Here is a 25,309-nt window from a genome sequence, read left to right as displayed (position 1 = left end):
TTCAAGAGAATATAGGATAAAAATTCGATGAGTTGTACACTATCAGTTGTCTGCACCAACATTCGGTGATATGATCAAATATGCGTGGCACACCGCAAAACTGTGTGATGACCGAGAACTGTTTAGGAACGTAAACCAAGATTGTTTTGCAGTAGAAATATTGAAAATCCCTTGCGAGTGTGGCGACTGTGGTGCACTTGGTGTTACTGGCAGTGTGCTGTGGCTGCCCGATGGCCTCCTGTTCTTCACTTCTCCGACCAAGTCCCCCAACCCAAAGAGAAGGCAAAGGTGGGCAGCTGCATCTTGAGGGCACGCCATCCGCCCTTCCGGGGTGGGGGGGGGGGGGGCTTGAGCAGCGGCTGCACACCAGTGCCCCACATGCTGGCGACCCTGTTTGCCGGCGCTTGGGATCCCGGTGCAAGTCAGCAAAGATGCTTCGCCGCGGCTCTGGGCATCCGGGGTGTGATCCACCAAACCAAGGGGGTGGTGACATCGCCTGGGCCAGGTCAGCTGGCTTCAGACCGCCGAACGATTCGGTGACCGCACCACCACCAGGGTAGGAGTGGGTCCACCCATGGCTGTCAGGTGGAAGCTCAGGCTGCAGAGGCGAAGGGCGAGGAGTACATCCACCTCTCCGGAGTGCTCGGTGTACTTTCCGGGGCGTGCTGGGTGATATCATCGGTGACCAGGCTGCTTACTGTGACAAGTGTGCTGGCGAGGGCACCTCGAACCCTGCAGCTCAGAAGATCCCTTGGCCGAGGGACGAGCGCTGCAAGCACCGTGGTGCCTTGCCTGAGCGGTGAGACGGCGGTTGGTTAGACTATCAAGTTTCTTTGTCAAAATTGCTTTGTCAAATATATTTGATTTAGTGCAATAGACAGCCTTTATGTTGCCCTCTGTCTAATTTATCTGAGTAAATGTAGCGCCCCACGTTAAGACTTGGTTAAAGAAAGCTTCTGTTTACTGCAAGCGGCTGCATGTATGAACACATTGCGAAGCGATTCTGTGTTGTGTGTATGGAGAGGAGAAACGCATTCAAAATGCAAAGGAAGTCTTATTTCGAAGCCTGTTGTGGCGCTATAAATATGGAAAGGCTTTTTATAATCTGGGATGAAACCGACTCACTTTCTTCAAAACGGATTAGTTTTGAAAGTATAAAACTGGGTCTAAAATCAGCAAAGAAATTTTCGAAATGAGACAAAAATCGGTGTGTAGCATCAGAAAGTAATTGGCATACACGCAGCTATGCTCATGATCAGTTCCTTTTGAACGTAAACACAACAGGTCACAATTCGTTTCTCGTGTTGAAGGATCTTTGATGATACGATTAAGACTCCGCTGCTGTGTACTGTGTACGCCAAGTCGGACTCAGATTTTATTATGGTGTGATAACATTAGCAGGAGTTAAGATATTAAATGGCTCTGAGCAGCATGGGACTTAACATCTGAGGTCATCAGTCCCCTAGAACTTAGGACTACTTAAACCTACCTAACCTAAGCACATCACACACATCCATGCCCGAGCCAGGGTTCGAATCTGCGACCGTAGCAGTTCCGGACTGGAACGCCTAGAACCGCTCGGCTACCGCGGCCGGCTGGTAAGATATTAGTTTAATTACATTTCGTATCCGTACTGGAAAATTCGCTGCCCCATTTGGTGACTCGGGATAAGTTCAAACGGCTCTAAGCACTATTCGACTTAACATCTGAGGTCATCAGTCCCCTAGACTTAGAACTACTTAAACCTAACTAACCCAAGGACACCACACACATGCATGCCCAAGACAGGATTCGAACATGCGACCGTAGCAGCAGCGCGGTTCCGGACCGAAGCGCCTGGAACCGCTCGGCCACAGCGGCCGGCTCGGAATAAGTACATTAAAAACAGCAATTTCTCAGTTGATATCATGCGGTTCTTCTGTTGCTACATGCCAGCCATTCTCAAGGAACTATGAAGAAATATTTGGTGACAGTGTAATACCCCTTTTCACCACGTCAAAGATCTTTGTCAAAGAAATATGATGAATGTTTGATCAAATTTCTTTGTCAAAGAACCTGGTAGTGTAATACCGGGCTTAAGCTGCTCTCTGATTGTGAGAGGGTGACACAGTCTTGTGAGTGCCTTGGGACTGTCGTCTAGTTTTTGTGTCGCATTACTCCCTGTAATTTCGTGTATCGTTACCACTACCGGATAAAATCTCTGCACAGATGTAAGCTCTGGAATTGTAGCAACGTGCTTCGCAGTTCGCTCACGGCCTGTGAACAGGCACAGAGTTCCATGAATACAGACGCCGCGCAGTATCAGCATTCCAGTCACTGCCGCCAACGTCCTGCTGACTGCAAGAGCGAGCGTCCTAGTTATGACGTAAGCAGTCAGCAGTTCAGCACCAGCTGGTCTCATCCGTGGCTTCCGGTACACTTGCGTCCACTCTCGCAGTTAATGCGGTTTTCCGGTCTCAGAGCCTTATTTTATGCTCATGTTCAACAGCTTTTGTTGCAAAAAATTATTTTCTCACACAAATCTTTATTAACAAACGGCAGTACATATCGATGGCAGGCAGTGAAACCCTCGTAACTCCATCTGTCTGTGAAAACATCGTAATTTCAATAATCTGTAACTTCATTAGCAATGAGAGATTTGAAAGTGCATGGATTTCTCTAAGCTTTGAATAACTAGGCTTCTACAGTACAGTCAAACCCGTAGCAATTTTATCTGTATCACTTTCTTTAATTTCTAAGAACCATTTTTGCTTCTCCTGTAAAATTTAACAAAATGGAGTTACAGGGTTTTCATTGCCTACCATCAATATCTGAAATACTTTGCAAGTAATTTTTGGCCGCTGCACAAAATGGCCCCCAAAATACCTCTCTGACCGGTCGTCTAGTTGAGGATACGTATTCCTTTAAATTTTATCAAGCCTACAAGACATTAATAATCTTTTTAGTAGCTTCTCCATCACATATCCATGGGTCGTGCAGAAGGTGATATCCCACATTTGTAGGATTACAGCATTGCCAATTTTCAAAATAATTTAACTAAATGGGTGATTATGCTCATAAAATTTCACCTTCTCAGGGGTATATATGTTACTGAGAAAGTGGAGTATGAAAAGTTTTCTATCTACTATTTCCATTGCTTTTGTGTGGGCTTTCTGACGTGATTTTAAACATGTTGGTTCCATGTTATATTCTTTAATTTTCCAATGTACTTCACAATCTTGTGCAAAACTCTCATTATTGGCTGTCTTTCAACAATTCGAAAAAGTATGAATATTTTTTTCCTTATGTTCGCTGTCAGGTTTGACAATTTCTCTGTTGTTTTCAATGTTTCAGTCTGTATCTGTTCTCCACTTTACGGGTTAAGAATTTGCTTCAAGATCCTCCGTTATCCTTCACAGTGTTTTGCAGATCACTTTTCTGTTAATTTACAGTTTCACTCGCTCGCGTATCTTTCAGACTATTAAATTGTACCAAGCAGAAAAAAATGAGGCAAGTATCTGAAACAGGAGACCCTTCAGAGAAGCAAAACTATGCGTTATGACACACCTACAGACTACATCAGAGCGCAGGCATAACATATGTTACACGAAAATACACTCTAATAACTAATAAAATTGAGAGAAAAACTATCACAGCCTTAATATTTTGGGATAATATTAAGATTTCGTCGTGTTTCTGAACTGTCTCTCTCGTGCATCATGAAGGACACCTATTCAATATTTCCGAAAGGCGAGAGAGAAACACCAGAAAACATTCTAACGTCACCTCCCCTTCCAGTAGACTCATATACACGTCTGTGTGGCGCATAGAGTCGTTGTGGCTTAATTATAAAACTGTATGTTATACGTCTTGATTTCATAAATTGTTGTATCGACGTTTCGTGTGTATTTATCTGTATATTTTATTGATGGAGTACATGCATTTTCCATTAAATTGACATATTTTGAATGATTCCTCGTCATACAACCGATGTAACAGCGATCACGGAAGAAATAACAACCTTAAAACAGGATCTGTATTTAATGTTCGTTACTTTTTCGTTCCGTTGGTAAGTACTGAGTTCATACTTCGCACACCGAAACGACAGAGCAGTATATGTAATACATATTTCTCATACATTTCTTAGCACACGGAAGACAGTAAATGCTGAAGAAAACTGTTTTAATTGTCAAGTATCACAACCCTGACTGTATTTTCTGATACTACTTTTTTGTAGTCTTATCTTCGCGTTCCTCTTTCGCAGAACTGAGACAACGAGGCACCTTCCCCCCCCCCCCCTCCACCTCACCTCCTTCAATGAATACTTCATCTATGTGCACTGTCTGTGACTTATTTCCTTCAATAGACGATTTTAATTATTTCTTCCGATATAAACACAGCAAAATTCCCTACGAATCCAAGAATTTTTATGTTGTTATTGGCACCAGATATAAAAAGTTTCCATTTTTCTAATCTTTAACCTTCTTCGCAATGTTTAGATTTTCTTAATAATCTTTCTTGCCTCCCTTTTTCTATATCCGATCGTGTGTTATGTCTCCTGTTGTTGTGAATCTGCTTCTCAGTTACCCTTTCAAAAATTGTATTTACTACTGGCCAGAAGTTAAGCAAAATCGAGAAAAGAGGAAATGGAAGAAAAACACAAATATTCGCTGTAAAGAAGGGTCATGTTATGCTACAAACCAGAATTACGTTATCTGTGTTGGAATGCAGCACAACCTTACTAACTCACAAGTTAATAAAAACCATTGTATTACACACATTGTGCATCAATCGTATTTGCACTTTATTTGTTAGCAGCGTGTAGTTTCTAACGTACTAAGAGAAAATAGTGACTGGACTTGATTTTGTAGAGTAGAAACCATGGACGCCTTGAAGCAGGTTAAGATCAAGCCGCCATCGCAGCAGCGTTGAATGTGTCGGATAATGTCATTTCGCCGGTTTGGTAGTTGTTCCGACACGTTCATCGTTTGTCCCTACAAAGTTGAGTGAAAGTAACCACTTTACAATTGGACCAATATTTGGCTTTAGCTGCGCCACGAAATTGAACCATGTCAGCTAGGTAACTGTCAACAGAATGTACATTTTCCTGAATAATTTCAATACAAATTGTGCACTGGATGTTCATTTATTTAATAAAGTGAAGTATTATTGTGACGTAACTCTGACATCATTATTTACAAGTTGATGACAAATCAGTGTACATTCGTGTAGAACACTGCTATTACCTGTTAGACTGTTATGTTATTTAATTCATTTAGGTCGTCCGTGTGTTTCGAGTACAAATTCAGGGAAGATGTGTAAATCAGCAGTGCAACGGCGCACATTCGTAAATCCACATTCATAGAACAAATATTTGTGCTTCGGTATGTGCTGAACAATCGTTGAGGGAACTCTTTTGGTAACTCCTTGGTTGATCTGGGCGGTCGCTTGCTCGGCAGTTGCTCGCCCATTCGCCAGTACTCATCCCCGCAGCCTTCGCTCATTCCTCCCATCTATGGCCCGCGCTGAACCACAGATCGGTCACCGCCGGTTTTTGATAGCCCCATTTTGCCAATACGATATGCTTCGGCAAGCGAACGGTTTACAAATTTACTCGATTCAGACATGCTTCCAAACTTGGCCAATGATCATGCCCCATTGAACGTCAGATAAATCTCTCCGTTTCCGCATTACGGCAATGACTGCACTGTTTTACGCATTCCCTCGACACACTTTATGTACCCTCCACTGCTAGTGCTGCCATCTGCCGTCTGTGAGTGGTTTTGTACGTTGACATCAAACATAGGCGGCGGTCACATTAATGTGACTGGACCACGTACATTGCGTCAGAGGCACCTCAAGCGCCGAGCACGTTTCAGAGCTCAACTCGCAATCCGAGCTGTTCTGTCAGTTGATTCAGTCGCTCCTGATTTTGGACGTTGTTCGGTATCTGGTCACTGCAGTTATCCAACTTGGACATCTTTTTAGTGACTTTAGAGCTGTGCGTCCAGTATCAAATGAACACATTAGGCCAGTTTCCTTCAGAGATAAGAACGATTTCAACTTCGTTTTAATATACCAAGTGCAGTCAAATAATCACGTCATTCATGATGCTTCCCGTACAATATCTGTGCAGTGTCCCTCGCTGCACGAGAAAGCAGTGTTTGGGAAACAGTATCCTGTTCCTGCATAAACTGCGGCTCGTTCCTCCGACAGTGCGAAGCGGTGTATCTGTTTCATCCAAAGTGAACGACGCTGGAGGAAATTCCGAGACTAGTGCGGCAGCAGCATCTGCTCACAGAGGCGTTCATAGACTCAAACTAGACATTTACAAGTAATGGTACCGGATAGACTCACCAATTCAGGAAATCTTGCTCGATACCATTAGCGCAATTGTTGATTGCAGTCTGTGTACTACGGAGGGATCGTTTCTGAAATGTTACCTTTTGTTCTGATGTAGCGTAACTTAGCAGCGTTTGTGAATACGCACAACACACGATGTTAGAGCTCTCGAACATCATCAGTTACATCAAGAGGCTCCACATTATCCAAAAACAGAAATGTTGTGTGCAATTAAAGTAACGCCAATTATTTGACCGATCTTTTTTCACCAAACAATAACTTCTGATATGCATGTAAACAATATAGTGCAACTTGTTCAGAAAACTGAAGACGGATAATAATACATTAATGTGACCACCTGTCAAAAATCTGAATAACTGCCTTTTGTAGTGTGGTTGTGCAGGAAGAGAGTCAAGGAGGTTCTGGAAGGTACTGACAGGTATGTGGAGTCGTGCCAACACCAGTACTGCTGCTTTCTCTGTTGAGGATCCATGGCGTATACAGCCTGATCGAGGCGGTCCCTCAGACACTCCATTGAGGAGTTTGGTGGCCAGGGCAGTGCCATAAACTCATCGTGGTGTACTTTCAAGCTTCCACGTACATTGTGAGCTGTGTAACACATTGCATTGTCTTGCTGGTAGACACTATAGTGTCGAGCAAAGACAAACTGTAGGGGCGGACATGGTTCCCAAGGATAAATGTATACTTAAGTTGATCTACTGTACTGGCGTGCGAATTCCAGCCTTTGTTATCAACAAACAGCATTCAACACGGTTTCATTAACCAGGCACCTGCTGCGGAAGCTCATACACGACAATATTCACTGATCGGTCGTTGAGGAAACATTGTTGGTAACCCCTTGGTCCATCTGGGTGGTACGTTGCATGTCTAGTCAGTTTTATACATCTCCACAGACAGCGTTCACCACTGCTATGTATAGCTCGTGGTGCACCAAAGTTGCTTCAGTGCCATTTATGATAGTGCCATTTTGATACACACAATATAGAATGAGATTTTCACTCTGCAGCGGAGTGTGCGCTGATATGAAACTTCCTGGCAGATTAAAACTGTGTGCCCGACCGAGACTCGAACTCGGGACCTTTGCCTTTCACGGGCAAGTGTTCTACCACTTAGCTACCGAAGCACGACTCACGCCCGGTACCCACAGCTTTACTTCTGCTCGTACGCCGACTATCGTTCAAACTAACTTAACTCTTGATAACCTGCCCTGTAGCAGCAGTAACCGATCTAACAACTGCGCCAGACACTTGTTGTCTTATATAGGCACAGCCGACCGCAGCGCCGTATTCTGCCTGTTCACATATGTCTGTATTTGAATACGCATGCCTATGCCAGTCTCTTTGGCGCTTCAGTATGTGTCATTCATATACACTTCCTCAGGCAGTGTGTCTTGCATTGTTTAACCACGGGCAGCTCCTGTTGTACGCTACTGGTTTGTGAAGTGACTATCCACTCTGGTAAAACTTTAGCCAAAGCAGTTTTAATTTGATTTAACCCTGTGCTAATTATTTGTTCTGAAGTGCAACAAGTGGTAGTTTTGAATATATTCTTCCATTTATAGTTGTTTCCTTACTTGTAATCCACTCTGAAAAATCCTGAGGAAAAGCTTTTTCTTTGTCCGTCTAACTCAATTTTTGTTTTATTCTCTCGCTCAGCAGCTTATATCCAGCTTACCAACTGATTCCTTTATTAGTATTTGCTCGCCAGTTAACTGTCATATTGCGCCAGGTACATAGTTTTTAGTTCAGTAATTTCAGTGGTCAACGCATCTTGTTGCGTGAACGGTTATACAGTGTTGCAACGGATCTTGTGTGGGGTTGGTGGTTCCAAAAATTTCCTAGCTCTCACTGTCCGAATCAAGCTGAAGCCTCTTTGTTTTAAATGGCCGCACCAGCGAATTCGCTATGGCCGGCATTCGATTCATTACCTGTCTCTGAGTCCATTTTTGTGGGATTTCTCGTTTTTAACATAACTTAGCTGATAGCTGAATTTACGTTTGTAAAACCAAGGGTTTCAGTTTTATATCGGGACAGAAATAACAATATTAATGAAATAGACTTTCCAGAAAGATGACATTAGCATTCTCAAAGAACCACATATGGGGCACCATAGTGCGCACAGGCGATGTAAAATCAACCATCTTGTGGAAACCAACTTCACTATTCTAAAAAGTAATTACTACAAAATTTTTAAAATAATCAAAGGACGAAGAAAGCTGGGCAGTGAATGATTAGATTTGTTTAGCGGGATCTACTATACGCAGAGGCAAAGTAGAATAAACAATCTTGCCCTTACGTTTCGTGTAATGTCACAACACAGACCACCGGCAACAATTTCTTAAAAAATTGTCTGTACTTGTAAATAGCTTTTAATTCTCGTTACATTAATTCCATTTCACAGCTGTATGGATCTGCGGCTTTTCTCAGTTTCTATGCGTTGTTTGTTGTTTTCATGGTACCTGAAACACACACAAAATGTTTGCCGGCCGGAGTGGCCGAGCGGCTCTAGGCGCTTCAGTCCTGAACCGCGCTGCTGCTATGGTCGCAGGTTCGAATCCTGCCTCGGGCATGGTTGTGTGTGATGTCCTCAGGTTACTTAGGTTTAAGTAGTTCTAAGTTCTAGGGGACTGATGACCTGAGATGTTAAGTCCCATAGTGCTCAGAGCCATTTGAACCATTTTGAACACAAAATGGTGACAATGTTATGACAATAAAATTTTATACACAAATGTAAATCAAATACATATCCTGTAAGTGAATTGCTTTTGTAACGTATCTGCCGGCCGTTGCGGCCGAGCGGTTCTAGGCGCTTCAGTCCAGAACCGCGCTGCTGCTACAGTCGCAGGTTCGAATCCTGTCTCGGGCATGGATGTGTGTGATGCCCTTAGGTTAGTTAGGTTGAAGTAGTTCTGAGTCTAGGGGACTGATGACCTCAGACGTTAAGTTCCGTAGTCCTTGGAGCCATTTGAGCCATTTTTTGTAACGTAGACTGTTGGTGGTGTGATTGTGAAATGGAAATGCAAAGGAAGAGACACAATAAATCAGCGAAAGGAATCACTCGTGAATTCCAATGTGCTGCCAGTAGTCCATCTAGCACAGTGACGCTGTGTAGAGAGTTAGAAAGAATGGAGTAGAGTGGTCGAACAGCTCCTCATAAGCGACATATTTGTGTAGTCCGTGCCAGGTGTTATAAAGAGCGACGCCATTGGACAGCTTATGACAACTAATGAGTCATTTGGAGCGTGAATCACGCTATACCTTGAGACCATCCGACGGGAGGCTTTGGGTTTGTCGAATGCCTGGATAACTTTACCCGCCGTCACTTGTAGTGCCAACAGTGGAGTACAGAGGTGGTGGTGTCACAGTATGGGGAATTTTTTCGTGATCAGGGTGTAGACCATTTATTGCGCTTAAGAGAGCGCTAAATGCGGAAGGAAATGAAACCATTTTAGGGCATAATGCACTGCGTATAGTAGAGGAAGTGTTCGGAGACGATTAATGTTTGTATCAGTATGACAATGCATGTTATCATAAAGCACCACCTGTGAGGCAATGCTTTGTGGACATTACCATTCCTACAATGGATTTGGCTGTCCAGAGCCTCGACCTGAACCAAATGGAAAGCATTTGGGAACGTCGACCTAGCTCCAGAGCTCACTGTCCAACATCACTATCTTCTCTAGATTCGGCTCTTGAGAAATAATTGGCTACCATCCTTCACAGACGGTCAGACATCTCATTTGAATGTGCCCCAACGGAGTTCAAATCGTCATAAAGGCGAAGGGTAGACACACCTTATATTAACGTCAACTTATAGGTGTTTGGATACTTTTACTCACATAGTGCACAGCCCACATTCGCTTCGGCCGAGTGCTTGGGCGTGGCGTATTACGAGGGAAAGTTTTTTCGAGGATATCGCCGTAATGGCACAAATAAAAAACTTATTAAAAAACGTATAGTTCTTACAGTTCTCTTCAGGGACATTAGTTTTTACCCACACTCCAACAGAAATTATGAAGATTAGTTCGTTTTCTCCAGTTTTCAATAGCTTTCGGACAATATAAGGATTTCCTCTCTATTTGTCATTATCAATTTGCCGAAAAAGTATTTCACCCGAGATAATGTGCCTTTATGGTGGATATGAAGTAACCTGTTTATTGCCATAATTAGTTTTTATGAGTTATGATAAATCTTTTGAGATGAAAAATAAACCAGCTGTAGCTCCATACCCATTAGAAATCAGATATTTTTTTACATGAACTTTCTAATTCGAAATTGTTTATACTACTTATTCTCCAAGTAAGGATATTGGAAAACTCCGACGAAGTTAATGCCGTGTAATACCGACACTAGCCTTGATAATGATCTCTTTCGGAGAGGAAAAGAATCCACGAGATTCTTCAGGTATCCAGCTGAAGCCGCTCATTGATTACACAGTTACCAAATTGCGGATCTATTGGTTAGTAAGCACCACCCTCTGTTCAAAATAGTTTCAGACATTTTTATAGGGTTGACATCGGATGACATAGCCCGCCAGTTGAGGGTCTACAGAGTGCATGTGCTCGTCAAACTACAAAAGAGAATCGTATGTGTACAGCTCTGAGAACAAGGCTTGTGACATCGTCAAAGCAGCAGACTCATCACGAAAATGTGTATGGTCAACGCTTGGTTGACGTTGAAATGAGCGTCCTTGTTCATGTTCACTGTAATCTAAATTAGTGGGCTCAAGTCTTTTCTTTTTTGTAATCAGTCTTCTGACTGGTCTAATGCATCCCGCCACGAATTTCTCTCCTGTGTCAGTCTCTTCACCTCAGAGTAGCACTTGCACATTACTCCTTGTCCTCAGTTATTTGCTGGATGTGCTCCAGTCTCTGTCTTTCTGTACAGCTTTTACCCTACAGCTCCCTGTAGTACCACGGAAGTTATTCCCTCCTGATGCCTTGACAGATGTCCTATCATACTGTCTTTTCTACTTGTCAGTGTTTTCCGTTATTTCTTTCCTCCCCGATTCTGCAGATGGCCTCGTCATTCCTTCCCTTATCAGCCCACCTAATTTTCAACATTCTTCTGTAGTACCAGATCAATTCTCTTCTGTTCCGGTTTTCCCACAGTCCATGTTTCACTACTATACAGTGCTGAGCCCCAAACGCACATTCTCCGAAATTTATTCGTCACATTAAAGTCTACTTTTTACTCGTGTTTTAGTAGATTTATCTCGGCCAGGAAAGCCCTTTTCGCCATTGCTAGTCTGCTTTTTATGTCCTCCTTGCTCCGTCCGCCAAGCGTTATTTTGCTGCGTAGATAGCAGCAATTCCTTGACTTCGTTTACTTTGTGATCCCCAATTCCGATGTTAAGTTTTCTCGGTGTTCTCATTTCTGCTACTTCTCATTACTTTCGTCTTCCTTCGATTTACTCTCAGTCCATATTTTGTACTCATTAGACTGTTAATTCCATTCAATACGTTCTGTAATTCTTCATCTCTCTCACTGAGGATAGCAAAGTCATCAGCGAATCTTATCGTTGATATCCTTTGACCTCTAATTTTAATCCAACTCTTGCATCTTCCTTTTATTTCTGTCATTGCTTCGTCGATGTATTGATTGAACAGTAGGGGCGAAAGACTACATCCCTGTCTTACACCCTTTTAATACTTCCCTCTTGGTCTTCTCGTCTTCTTGTCCCCTATTGGCCCAAGTCATGGCACAAAAAACATCACAGGCTCATCTCCGGCATGAGCTACAGCCCGCATACTTTGTAAGTCCACGCTTCATTGTGTCGTCGGTGCACTCGACGCTTTGTATCGTTTGAAAAGATACAAATTCGCGATTTGTTGGACCACGACACGGCTCCAGTCAGATTAGAGTCCACACTGCATGCAGTTCCCATCGCATTGTTCGCTCTGAAACCGATAGACATGCGTTCACTGACAGCAGCAACTGCTCTCTGGTATGAAATCTCTTGTGATACCCAGCTTTTGTAGGTTACCATCTTCTTATGATCACTGTTGTTACTCCGTGTTCTGCAGGGTGCTTGAAAAATTCTTTTCTTTTACATGCTTTGGGGACAGGTTCGTTATACCAAAACAAAAAAATAATATAATAACGTATGTGAAAATCCTTCAATTTCGAGTTACTGATGAAAATTTGCAATTTAGGTGACTGAAGCTCATCAATATATAAACTCTTAGTAAATGCTAGAATTGTCCTCCTCTTGCTTCTAAACATGCATGCACTCGTCGAATCATGGACTGCCACACCCTTTCAAATGCTCCCTGCTGGTTTCGAATAGTGTTGCACGCTTCTATGATACGTCGATGAAGAGTTTCTGCATCCGGGTGCTATGCTGCATAGGCAAATTGTGTAAGATACCTCCAGAGATAATAATCTAAAGGGTTGAGGTCGGGATAACGTGCAGGCCATGGAACTAGTCGTTCTCTAACTGTCAGTCTGTCATGGTAGATACCAGTATCTCGAACACAGACTGAAATGTGCTGGATCTCAATCATGCGTAAACCACATGTTTCTTCTTATTTAAAGGGGCATGCCATCCAGTGGGTCTTGGAGGGTGTTCTGAATAAAGTCCTTGTATATAGTACACGTAAATGTTGGAGAAAGTCCGCAACTCGTGGTCGTGCGGTACCGTTCTCGCTTCCCACGCCCGGGTTCCCGGGTTCGATTCCCGGCGGGGTCAGGGATTTTCTCTGCCTCGTGATGACTGGGTGTTGTGTGATGTCCTTAGGTTAGATAGGTTTAAGTACTTCTAAGTTCTAGGGGACTGATGACCATAGATGTTAAGTCCCATAGTGCTCAGAGCCATTTGAACCATTTGTTGGGGAAAGACTGTCATCTACAATTCCAGACCACACATTAATCGTAAGACTATTACTGGTGTGAAGCCTGCCCTTTAGTCCTGCACTCATTCAAGATGATACGGATACGTGAGCTGGTCGTCAAGTATCCTCCGTGCTGAAGTTGTAGCACATGCCAGAGCCACTTGCCTTGCGCTGATACCCGGCTCTGCTTTGAGGGCCTGTAGAACGTGCTCTTGCTGGTCAGGCGAATGAGTAACATGTGGTCTCCCACGGTCAGTAATCTGTGCTGCTATGGATCCTGCCTCTGCAACGCAACGATACACAGCACCAAAGGTTGGTTGGCTCGGCTGTCTTCGGTGTGGAAACGCCGTGTGACACAGCCGTGCAACCTCTTACCCATTCCCGCACATAAAAATCACGTCAGACTGCTCACGAAATGAACGTCCTGTCATGTTCGAACACAGCACTTTCAGTTAACACACTACCTGTAGCACATGTACGCACTGGACATGCTGGAAGTAGACGAATGTAAATGAGTCCCCTTGGCAACACAACATCTTGGATGCTGTGAGTCAAACGGGTGGATAGATAAGTGAAGTTGTTGGTTTGTACCTGGAAAGTCGTTGAACGTTAACTTTCATTAATATCTCGAAAACGAAGGATTTTCTTGTTTCAGTGTAAGGAACCAGTCAACTCATGGACTCACAGATGTCTCCGCATAACGGCATTTTAGCGCGTGAAAGTGCTTGAATTTACGAGGGCAACTACGTGTTGCATTCGGAAGGACGACGGTTCAATCCCGCGTCCGGCCATCCTGATTTAGGTTTTCCGTGATTTCCCGAAATCGCTCCAGGCAAATGCCGGGATGGTTCCTTTGAAAGGCTACGGCTGACTTCTTTCCCCGTCCTTCCCTAATCCTATGAGACCGATAACGTCGCTGTTTGGTCTCTCCCCCCAAACAACCAACCAACCAACTACCTGTTGGCTAACGTCAGTTCTAATTAAATCGGAACGGCGCAACGTATTGAATTTTTTTCTTAAAAGATATTCCTCAGCAAGCTTTTCAGACTGTTGCGGATGATACTGTATACAGATAAAATAATCAATTTCTTCTCATCTGTTGGAAGTTGTTGGTTACTGACTCGTTTCAATTACTTTGTAGTTTAATTGTCGGTTCGGTGAAAGAAATAGACTGAAAACCATTTCGTGCCTTTTATTCTCTCGTTATATCTATTTATTTGCTGTCTGAAAACTTGTTTATCATTATAATTCAAAAATGGTTCAAATGGCTCTGAGCACTATAGGACTTAACATCTGAGGTCATCAGTCCCCTAGAACTGAGAACTACTTAAACATAGCTAACCTGACATCACACACATCCTTGCCCGAGGCAGGATTCGAACCTGCGACCGTAGCGGTGGCGTGGTTCCAGACTGAAGTGCCTAGAACCGCTTGACCACAGAGGCCGGCAAGGAACCTGTCCCCAAAGTTGGTAAAAGTATTTTTGAAACACACTGCATAACTGTGAATGTCCCACAATTCCTTGCAGATATGTTGGCAAGTCCGTGTTGATATATTAACAACTCAGACAGCTTCACTCATGGTGTGGACATGGGAACATTCAAACACGGTAGCTCCTTTCTGCCATTCTTCCACATCCCCGAATCGACCTATCTTACTGTGCTGATTCCGTACAGCCGACTGTCATATACACACCACTTCACTGTCGTTACATACATCACTGGTGGAGGTTCACGTGACCGTCTCGTACCAGTTCTACTATATATTTAGCGCTCCAGATCGGCCACTGTGCTCTTTAAGGGGGTGATTAGCATTTCTCAGGTGAGCTTATTCACCGCTCTAAATTGTATTGGCTCCTTTTGGAAATACTTACCGTTCCTCCTAATAGCGCACATTGTCTTGCTCGCTAATAAAGTAGGTTTAGGTGCTGACAGGACTTGTACACGAGAAGTCTCGAAATGGTGTACCAAACGAAATGACTTCACTCGCTAGCCGAGAGACACCGGCTGTGCCAGCGAGAGGCACGTGTGACCAGGAGGTTGCTTATCTAGCTGGCTGTCTGTGTACAGCAGAGACGTGCCCGGTCTGCTGCGCCGGCCACCGCTAACTGCCCGCTAACTAGCTGCCAGTGCCGCAAGACAATGCGCTGACACAGGGCTGCACAAGCTGTCGTTCAGCCTAGTGTCTTACAATTGATAATGAACCACACAAAGATTTTACGTGTTTTCGTTTTAGTACCACGTTTGTTTTTAGGGTCTGTAGTTAAATCGGTAAAAACGGAACCCTTATGTAGAATCACTTTGTTGTCCGTCTGTATGTCTGTCCGTCCGTCCTACTTTTCAAAACCATTTTTCTCAGTACCGGGTAGACGTATCAGACTGAAATTTATACCACGTATCAAGGTGTACGGCCCATTGACAGTGAAATAAATGCATCTAAGTCAATGCAGTCAAAAATATGGTGACATTATTGAATTATATGAGACAAAACGTAAATTAGTTACAAACTAGAGCGTGCACACACTTAATTCAACATGTGAACGTCACTATAGATATTCGGATTTAGTTTAAGATATGTTCGATATGCCTGCCATCATTGGCGATGAAGTGGCGCAGACGAATAGCGAAATTCTGCATGGCCCGCTGAATTGTCGGAACATCGATGCTGTCGATGAGCTCCTGAATGGCTGTTTTCAGCTCAGCAATGGTTTTGGGATTATTGCTGTACAACCCGTGTTTAACATAAATCCACAAAAAGGGTCGCATGTGTTCAGATCCGGACAATATGGTGGCAAATTGAGGGTCATGCCAGTGGTCCTTGGGTAGACCAGCTCTACAATGCGGTCTCCAAAGTTCTCCTCCAGGTCATCAAACACTCTCCTGCTTCGATGGGATCGAGCTCCATCTTGCATGAACCACATCTTGTCGAAATCGGGGCACTTTGGATAATGGGGATGAAATCATCTTCCAAAACCTTCATGTACAGTTCGGTAGTCACCGTGCCATCAAGGAATATCGCAGCGATTACTCCGTGACTGGATATTGCACACCACACGGTCATCCATTGAAGGTGAACAGACTTCTCGATCGCAAATTGCGGATTCTGATCCCCCAAATGCGACAGTTTTGGTTATTGACGAACCCATCCAAGTGAAGATGGGCTTCGTCGCTAAATCAAATTATGCATGCGCATCCTAATTTCAATCATGTCCCGCGGCCAAGCGTGCAGCTTGATCGTCCTAACGCAAACCACTCAGAAGTTATGACGATTTTATTTCATATAGTTCAGTAACCGTCACCCTGTACGTTACATATTTTGATACGCGAAAAGAGACTCATCAAAACCTGCAGGGTATTTCCTGTTGACCTAGAATGATGAAATTTGGCAGAAACCAGGGTTTCACAGTACAAGTAAAGGAAAAAAATCCGAAAATTGTTAATCTATAATTATATAGCGAAAAATATTTCTTTTTTCATTTGTTACCCGACTTCAAAAACTAAAATATTCTGGAAAGTCTTGAAATTCGCCGGACCGATGTTGTTGTGGTCTTCATTCCTCAGACTGGTTTGATGCAGCTCTCCATGCTACTCTATCCTGTGCAAGCTTCTTCATCTCCCAGTACTTACTGCAACCTACATCCTTCTGTAGCACCGCATTTCGAAAGCTTCTATTCTCTTCTTGTCCAAACTATTTATCGTCCATGTTTCACTTCCATACATAGCTACACTCCATACACATAGTTTCAGAAACGACTTCCTGACACTTAAATCTATACTCGATGTTAACAAATTTCTCATCTTCAGAAACGCTTTCCTTGCCATTGCCAGTCTACATTTTATGTTCTCTCTACTTCGACCATCATGAGTTATTTTGCCCTCCAAATAGCAAAACTGCTTTACTACTTTAAGTGTGTCATTTCCTAATCTAATTCCCTCAGCATCACCCGACTTAATTCGACTACATTCCATTATCCTCGTTTTGCTTTTGTTGATAGTCATCTTATATCCTCCTTTCAAGACACTGTCCATTCCGTTCAACTGCTCTTCCAAGTCCTTTGCTGTCTCTGACAGAATTACAATGTCATCGGTGAACCTCAAAGTTTTTATTTCTTCTCCATGGATTTTAATACTTACTCCGAATTTTTCTTTTGTTTCCTTCACTGCTTGCTCAATATACAGATTGAATAACATCGGGGAGAGGCTACAATCCTGTCTCACTCCCTTCCCAACCACTGCTTCCCTTTTATGCCCCTCGACTCTTATAACTGCCATCTGGTTTCTATACTAATTGTAAATAGCCTTTCTCTCCCTGCACTTGACCCTTGCCACCTTTAGAATTTGAAATAGAGTATTCCAGTCAACATTGTCAAAAGCTTTCTCTAAGTCTACAAATGCTAGAAACGTAGGCTTGCCTTTTCTTAATCTATTTTGTAAGATGAGTCGTAGGGTCAGTATTTCCTCACCTGTTCCAACATTTCTACGAAATCCAAACTGATCTTCCCCGAGGTCGGCTTCTACCAGCTTTTCCATTCGTCTGTAAAGAATTCGCGCTAGTATTTTGCAACTGTGACTTATTAAACTGCTAGTTGGTAATTTTCACATCTGTCAACACCTGCTTTCTTTAGGATTGGAGCCGACCGGTGTGGCCGAGCGGTTCTAGGCGCTTCAGTCTGGAACCACACGACCGCTACGGTCGCAGGTGCGAATCCTGCCTCCGGCATGGATGTGTGTGATATCCTTAGGTTAGTTAGGTTTAACTAGTTCTAAGTTCTAGGCGACTGATGACCTCAGAAATTAAGTCGCATAGTGTTCAGAGCCATTTGAACCATTTGAGATTGTATCCAGCGGGTAGTGTTTTCCTGCAGCGAGGCGCTATGGTCGCACGACAGTTCTCTGGCGGCCGCTGTTTATACTGTTAAACCTGGGTCAAGTGGCGCTGCTGGCTGGCGAACACACGCGGTCGACCGGGCTGGAATCACTGGCAGCCGGGCCGTAGATAACTTGTAGGTATTCTCCCTGTTCATGCTGTTATATTGTTTAATTACTTCAATAGCCACTCTTATTTTTTCACTGCTTCACCCACGACTGCCAAGCAAGCAACGGATATTCTAGAAAATTTATAGAGTGGCCACATTCCTGGTTGTTTCAAGTACACCTCACTTGTTCTGTGACAGACATACGTAACGGTCATGTTCCGACATTCAAGCGCTAGTGCGGCTCCCGGTTTCGCCAACAGACTTCACCGCATTCACATCGAAATTCGTAGACACCTTCAGTGTGGAGGGCACTCAAAGGTTCCTTAGTAGGCCTCAGCCTCCTCAAATTGTTCAGTGACGTCTTAGGTATGTGACGTTGGTAGCCACCAGACAACCGAAAATGACAGTATATAAAGGAAGACATTGAGCGGTATATAGCGGTGAAACGCCCTGAAGAGGACCGCAACAAGTCAGTTGCAGCAGTTCAGTTCTTTTAGCAGTTCACAATGACGCGGCCCAGTACCCAAAATTATTTCATCCAAAATACCACCGCCCGTGGAATCCACGACCTTATGTTAACGGGAAACTGAGTTTGGAATTTATATGCCAACACGCTATACGATTATCAGTATTCGGAATGACATCAAAAACGAAGGTCTTGTTCATCACATGCACAGGCAAAGACGTGAGCGAGTACGAAGAGCAGCAAGTACAGTTGGCAGTACTTCTCACCAAGTAGCAGAAACACAAAATCCTCGCCCATGAGAATCCAATCAGGATGCACGGGGAATTATCAACTCTTGTAGAACGGACGGACAGTCTGCAGCACTTTTTTTATGGAGAGAGTTATTTATTGGTTTGATGCCTCACCTGTATTAAATCTTCGTCTTAGTGTAACAATTACACCCAATATCTTCAGTTATCTGTTGTATGTATTCTAGTCGCAGATTCCCCGTGCAGTTTTTGCACTTACGGCTTTCCATTATACTACGGAAGTTTTTCCTTGACACCTGAAAACGTCATACCATCCTGCCTTTGCCTCTAGTCTTACAAGTGTCCCTTTTCTCTCAGGTTTTGAGGACAAACTCCTTAGTTCGTATAAGAACAGCCCTCTTAAATTTCAGCATCGATCCACGGCGCCACATCTCACAATCTCTTCTTTACCGGCATTCGTGTAATCCCCGTTTCCCTTCCACACAATGATGTGCTCAAGACATACATTCTCAGAAATTTATTTTCAAGTTAAGGCCCATGTTTAACATTACTAGACGCCTTATGGAGGGGGACACTCTCTCTGTTTGCGCTAGTTTTCTTCTTACATCCTCTTTGTTTGGTCCATAATGCGTCATTTTGCTTTCTAGATAGCAGAATTCCTTCATCTCAATTTTGGTGGTAAGTTTTTCGCTAATCTTTCTTCTACTGCTACCCAATATTTTTCTGTTTCTTTGGTTTGCTTTTAAACCATACTCTGTGCTCACTCCATTCCATTCAACAGTGCTTTAACTGTTCCGCGCTTTCACAGAAGATCACCCGTCTTTCCCCATACCGTACAAGCATTTTCCTATGCAGCACTTAAAGAGGTGAATGTGATGATGTGGTACCGAATGCGAACTGTCTGTCGTATACTCGTATTTCATTTTGAAAGTGTCAATTCTTCATCATATTATTATGGAAGGGGAAATAAATTTTACATATCAATATTGAGCCTGCGTATGTTTGAGCTTGCAAAACTAGAAGAGTAGTCAGTCGATTAATTTGAAATATTGACATAACGTTGCGTTCGAATACGTACATACTGCCAGAAAGAATTAGTTCAAAATGGTTCAAATGGCTCTGAGCACTATGGGACTTAACATCGGAGGTCATCAGTCCCATAGAACTTAGAACTACTTAAACCTAACTAACCTAAGGATATCACACACATCCGTACCCGAGACAGGATTCGAACCTGCGACCGTAGCAGTCGCGCGGTTTCGGACTGAAGCGCCTACAACCGCTCGGCCACCACGGCCGGCAAAGAATTAGTACACCTTCAAAGAAGACGACGGCATAGGCTATCTGGGAGATACTTAATGATTTCAGCATCGTCTGTCAACAGAATTAGTACACCTTGAAGGAAGACGACGGCATAGGCTATCTGGGAGATACTTAATGATTTCAGCATCGTCTGTCAACAGAATTAGTACACCTTGAAGGAAGACGACGGCATAGGCTATCTGGGAGATACTTAATGATTTCAGCATCGTCTGTCAACAGAATTAGTACACCTTGAATGAAGACGACGGCATAGGCTATCTGGGAGATACTTAATGATTTCAGCATCGTCTGTCAACAGAATTAGTACACCTTGAAGGAAGACGACGGCATAGGCTATCTGGGAGATACTTAATGATTTCAGCATCGTCTGTCAACAGAATTAGTACACCTTGAATGAAGACGACGGCATAGGCTATCTGGGAGATACTTAATGATTTCAGCATCGTCTGTCAACAGAATTAGTACACCTTGAAAGAAGACGACGGCATAGGCTATCTGGGAGATACTTAATGATTTCAGCATCGTCTGTCAACAGAATTAGTACACCTTGAATGAAGACGACGGCATAGGCTATCTGGGAGATACTTAATGATTTCAGCATCGTCTGTCAACAGAATTAGTACACCTTGAAGGAAGACGACGGCATAGGCTATCTGGGAGATACTTAATGATTTCAGCATCGTCTGTCAACAGAATTAGTACACCTTGAAGGAAGACGACGGCATAGGCTATCTGGGAGATACTTAATGATTTCAGCATCGTCTGTCAACAGAATTAGTACACCTTGAAAGAAGACGACAGCATAGGCTATCTGGGAGATACTTAATGATTTCAGCATCGTCTGTCAACAGAATTAGTACACCTTGAAGGAAGACGACGGCATAGCCTATCTGGGAGATACTTAATGATTTCAGCATCGTCTGTCAACAGAATTAGTACACCTTGAAGGAAGACGACGGCATAGGCTATCTGGGAGATACTTAATGATTTCAGCATCGTCTGTCAACAGAATTAGTACACCTTGAATGAAGACGACGGCATAGGCTATCTGGGAGATACTTAATGATTTCAGCATCGTCTGTCAACAGAATTAGTACACCTTGAATGAAGACGACGGCATAGGCTATCTGGGAGATACTTAATGATTTCAGCATCGTCTGTCAACAGAATTAGTACACCTTGAATGAAGACGACGGCATAGGCTATCTGGGAGATACTTAATGATTTCAGCATCGTCTGTCAACAGAATTAGTACACCTTGAAGGAAGACGACGGCATAGGCTATCTGGGAGATACTTAATGATTTCAGCATCGTCTGTCAACAGAATTAGTACACCTTGAATGAAGACGACGGCATAGGCTATCTGGGAGATACTTAATGATTTCAGCATCGTCTGTCAACAGAATTAGTACACCTTGAATGAAGACGACGGCATAGGCTATCTGGGAGATACTTAATGATTTCAGCATCGTCTGTCAACAGAATTAGTACACCTTGAAGGAAGACGACGGCATAGGCTATCTGGGAGATACTTAATCATTTCAGCATCGCCTGTCAACAGAATTAGTACACCTTGAAAGAAGACGACGGCATAGGCTATCTGGGAGATACTTAATGATTTCAGCATCGCCTGTCAACAGAATTAGTACACCTTGAATGAATACGACGGCATAGGCTATCTGGGAGATACTTAATGATTTCAGCATCGTCTGTCAACAGAATTAGTACACCTTGAAGGAAGACGACGGCATAGGCTATCTGGGAGATACTTAATGATTTCAGCATCGTCTATCAACAGAATTAGTACACCTTGAAAGAAGACGACGGCATAGGCTATCTGGGAGATACTTAATGATTTCAGCATCGTCTGTCAACAGAATTAGTATACCTTGAAAGAAGACGACGCCATGGGCTATCTGGGAGATACTTAATGACTTCAGGATCGTCCGTCAACAGATATCGTAGTGGCTTACCTACCAGGCCGCCCTCTGTGTCTCCCTTTGAATAGGGAATGGTCACAGCCAGAAGGTTCAGTGTGGTGCAAACGTGTGAAGCAAGCAGGCAGCCATGCCACCGAGACGCACTCGTGCTTGCTACAGCCCACTGAGCGAGTTTTAAAGGGGTCAAACTGTAGCCTTCCGAGTTGCAGAATTTCGACAAAAGTTGGCCGTGCTGCGTCACTTGGGCAACGATGCTGATTATCAGTGGTCACGTGAACGCTTTCACACCTGTACACGTGGTTCTAGACCCACAGTGCACAGACGCCCGCCACGGTCGTCGTATTGTAAAGGCAGCAGTGGCAGATCGCATAGCCACCAGAGCACAGACAGGGCTCGTGAGCCCAGACGTGTAAACATGAACTGCAACGAACCGGTTATTAGCAGTGGGACTACAGGCAAGCACACCTCTAGCCCGCCTTGCACTCACGCCACAGCATCGACGTGCCGTCAGAGGATTACTTGGAATGACGTAGCCTTCAGTGATGAAAGGAGATCCTGCCTGCACGCAGGTCATCGTAGATTGCGCGTACGGCGTAGACTTGGTGAGCGCTACCGTACGGTCTGGTGTGCGACAAGCTACAACTCTCGTTCACCTTTGGTGTTGCTGGAGGGGACGCTAACCAGCGGTCGGTACTTTCAGAATGTTGTTATATCCGTTCTTTTGGTATTCTTTCAACAAGAAGGTTATGTGTTGTTCCAACGGGATAATGCTCGCCCACACATTGCCTGTGAAACTCAATGTGCTCTGCAGACGTGCAGAAACTTCCATGGCCGACACGATCTCCGGACTTGTTACTAATCGAGCATTTGTGCGATATGATGGGACGAAAAGTGACTTGTGTGACTTGTCCACCAACAATTGTTTTACAGAATTACTGAACATGCAGAGCAGGCGTGGCATTACGTGTCCCGGGACAGTATTCGCCATCTGTACGATCGACGGGATGCCAGAGTCAGTGACTGCATTGCCCCCTGTGGAGGGTACACTATGTACTCTTATGGGCGTTTCGTCATGGGTCTACACCTGGTACATCAGAACCGATTGTGCTGTTAATCTGTAAATGTAATCGTTTCACATACTTCATATGCACAGTTGCACAACAAATCTTCAGTGAAGTGGAAACCTTGAAAAGGGCCTACTAATTTTTTTTTCTGCAGTGTTTAAAGGGGAGCCGTTGTTACCAAAAATGTCCAAAAGTTCTCGACCGATTTACTTCATATATTTATGTGATACTCTAATGAACATTCGGACAGACAAAGGCTATATACTTTATGTATATATTGTACATAAATACATATCTAATAAATAAAGTGGAAAAATTGTTACCTAAAATTTCGAAACGTGGTCGACAAGTTTATTTAAAATCTTACATGATACTCTAAGAAACATTCATATGGACAGTAGGCTATATCTTTTTATTATATATAATATATAAATATATTTATTTAATATATAAAGGGAGAAACCTGTTACCAAATATCTCAAAAAGAACTTCACCGACTTGCTTTAAATTTTTACATGAGGCTCTAATAAACGTTTGTTGGAACATATACAGGCTGTAATGTATATAAGTGAATATATATTTTATATTTGGTATCTTAATATGTATACACACCAGGGTGTTGGTTGTTTTTCCTATGCGTCTAACAGTCTACCCGCAAACGCGTAATTTAATTTACTACCTGATGTGTTCTGTACAAACGAAACTGCAGCACTAAATGTTTTTCGTCCGCATGTCTATTCGTCAACACCTGACTTCCTGTCTAGGTGAAAATAAGCATTAATGGCTCTCTCTAGCCAACCTATAAAACATACGATTTGTAATAGCTACAATTATTAGACTGAAACACTAAAGAAATAGGTATAGAGATGTGTATTCAAATACAAAGGTACGTAGTTGATAGATTGGTTACTACTGCTACAATGGCAGGTTATAAAGATTTAAGTGAGTTCCAACGTGCTGTTTAAAGTCGGCGTACGAGCTATGGGACACAGCATCTCTGGTAAACTGGGAGTGGGGATTTTCCCGTACGACCATTTCACGAGTGTATCATGAATATCAGGAATCAGGTAAAACATCAAATCTCCGACGTCGCTGCGGCAGGGAAAAGATCCTGCAAGAACGGAACCAATGATGACTGAAGAGAATCGTTCAACGTGACATAAGTACAACCCTTCCGCAAATTACTGTAGATTTCAATGCTGGGCCATCAGCAAGTGTCAGCGTACGAAACATTCAACAAAACATCATCGATATGGGCTTTCGGAGCCGAACGCCCACTCGTGTACCCTCTCGTGTGCCCTTGATGATTCCACAACACAAAGCTTTATGCCTCGCCTGGTCCCGTCAACACCGGCATTGGACTGTTGATAACTGGAAACATTTTGCCTAATCGGAAGAGTCTCGCTTCAAATTGGATCGAGTGAATGGACGTGTTTGGGTATGGAGACAACCTCATGAATCCATGGACCCTGCATGTCCGCAGAGAATTGTTCAAGTTGGTGGAGGCTCTGTAATGGTGTGGGGTGTGTGCAGTTGGAGTGATATGAGACCCCTGCTACTTCTAGATACGACTCTGACAGGTGACACGTACGTAAGCACCCTGTCTGATCACCTGTATCCATTCATGTCTATTGTTCGTTCCGACGGACTTGGGCAATTTCAGCAGGACAATGCGACACCTCACAAGTCCAGAATTGTTACAGAGTTGGTCCAGGACACTTCTGAGTTTAAACACTACAGCTGGCCAACAGACTCTCCAGACATGAACATTATTGAGCAACTCTGGTATGCCTTGCAACGTGCTGTCCAGAAGAGATCTTAAACCGTTCGCACTCTACTCTTACGGATTTATGGATAGCCATGTAGGATTCATTGTGTTAGTTCCCTCCCGCACTACTTCAGACATTAGTCGAGTCCATACCACGTCGTGTTGCGGCACTTCTTCGTGTTCGCGGGGGCCCTACACGATATTAGGCAGGTGTACCAGTTTCTTTCGATCTTCAGTACATAGTGAAATGTTGTTAGCAAAAATCTTGATAAACAAGGTTCAAGGTGAGGGAGAGGGTGGAAGAGGAGATGGATGGAAGGGTGGGAAGAAATCGATATAGAGTGCGGAAA

Source organism: Schistocerca cancellata, chromosome 1 (genome assembly GCF_023864275.1).
Source record: "Schistocerca cancellata isolate TAMUIC-IGC-003103 chromosome 1, iqSchCanc2.1, whole genome shotgun sequence".
Taxonomy (NCBI): domain Eukaryota; kingdom Metazoa; phylum Arthropoda; class Insecta; order Orthoptera; family Acrididae; genus Schistocerca; species Schistocerca cancellata.
Note: the sequence above shows the minus strand (reverse complement) of the source record.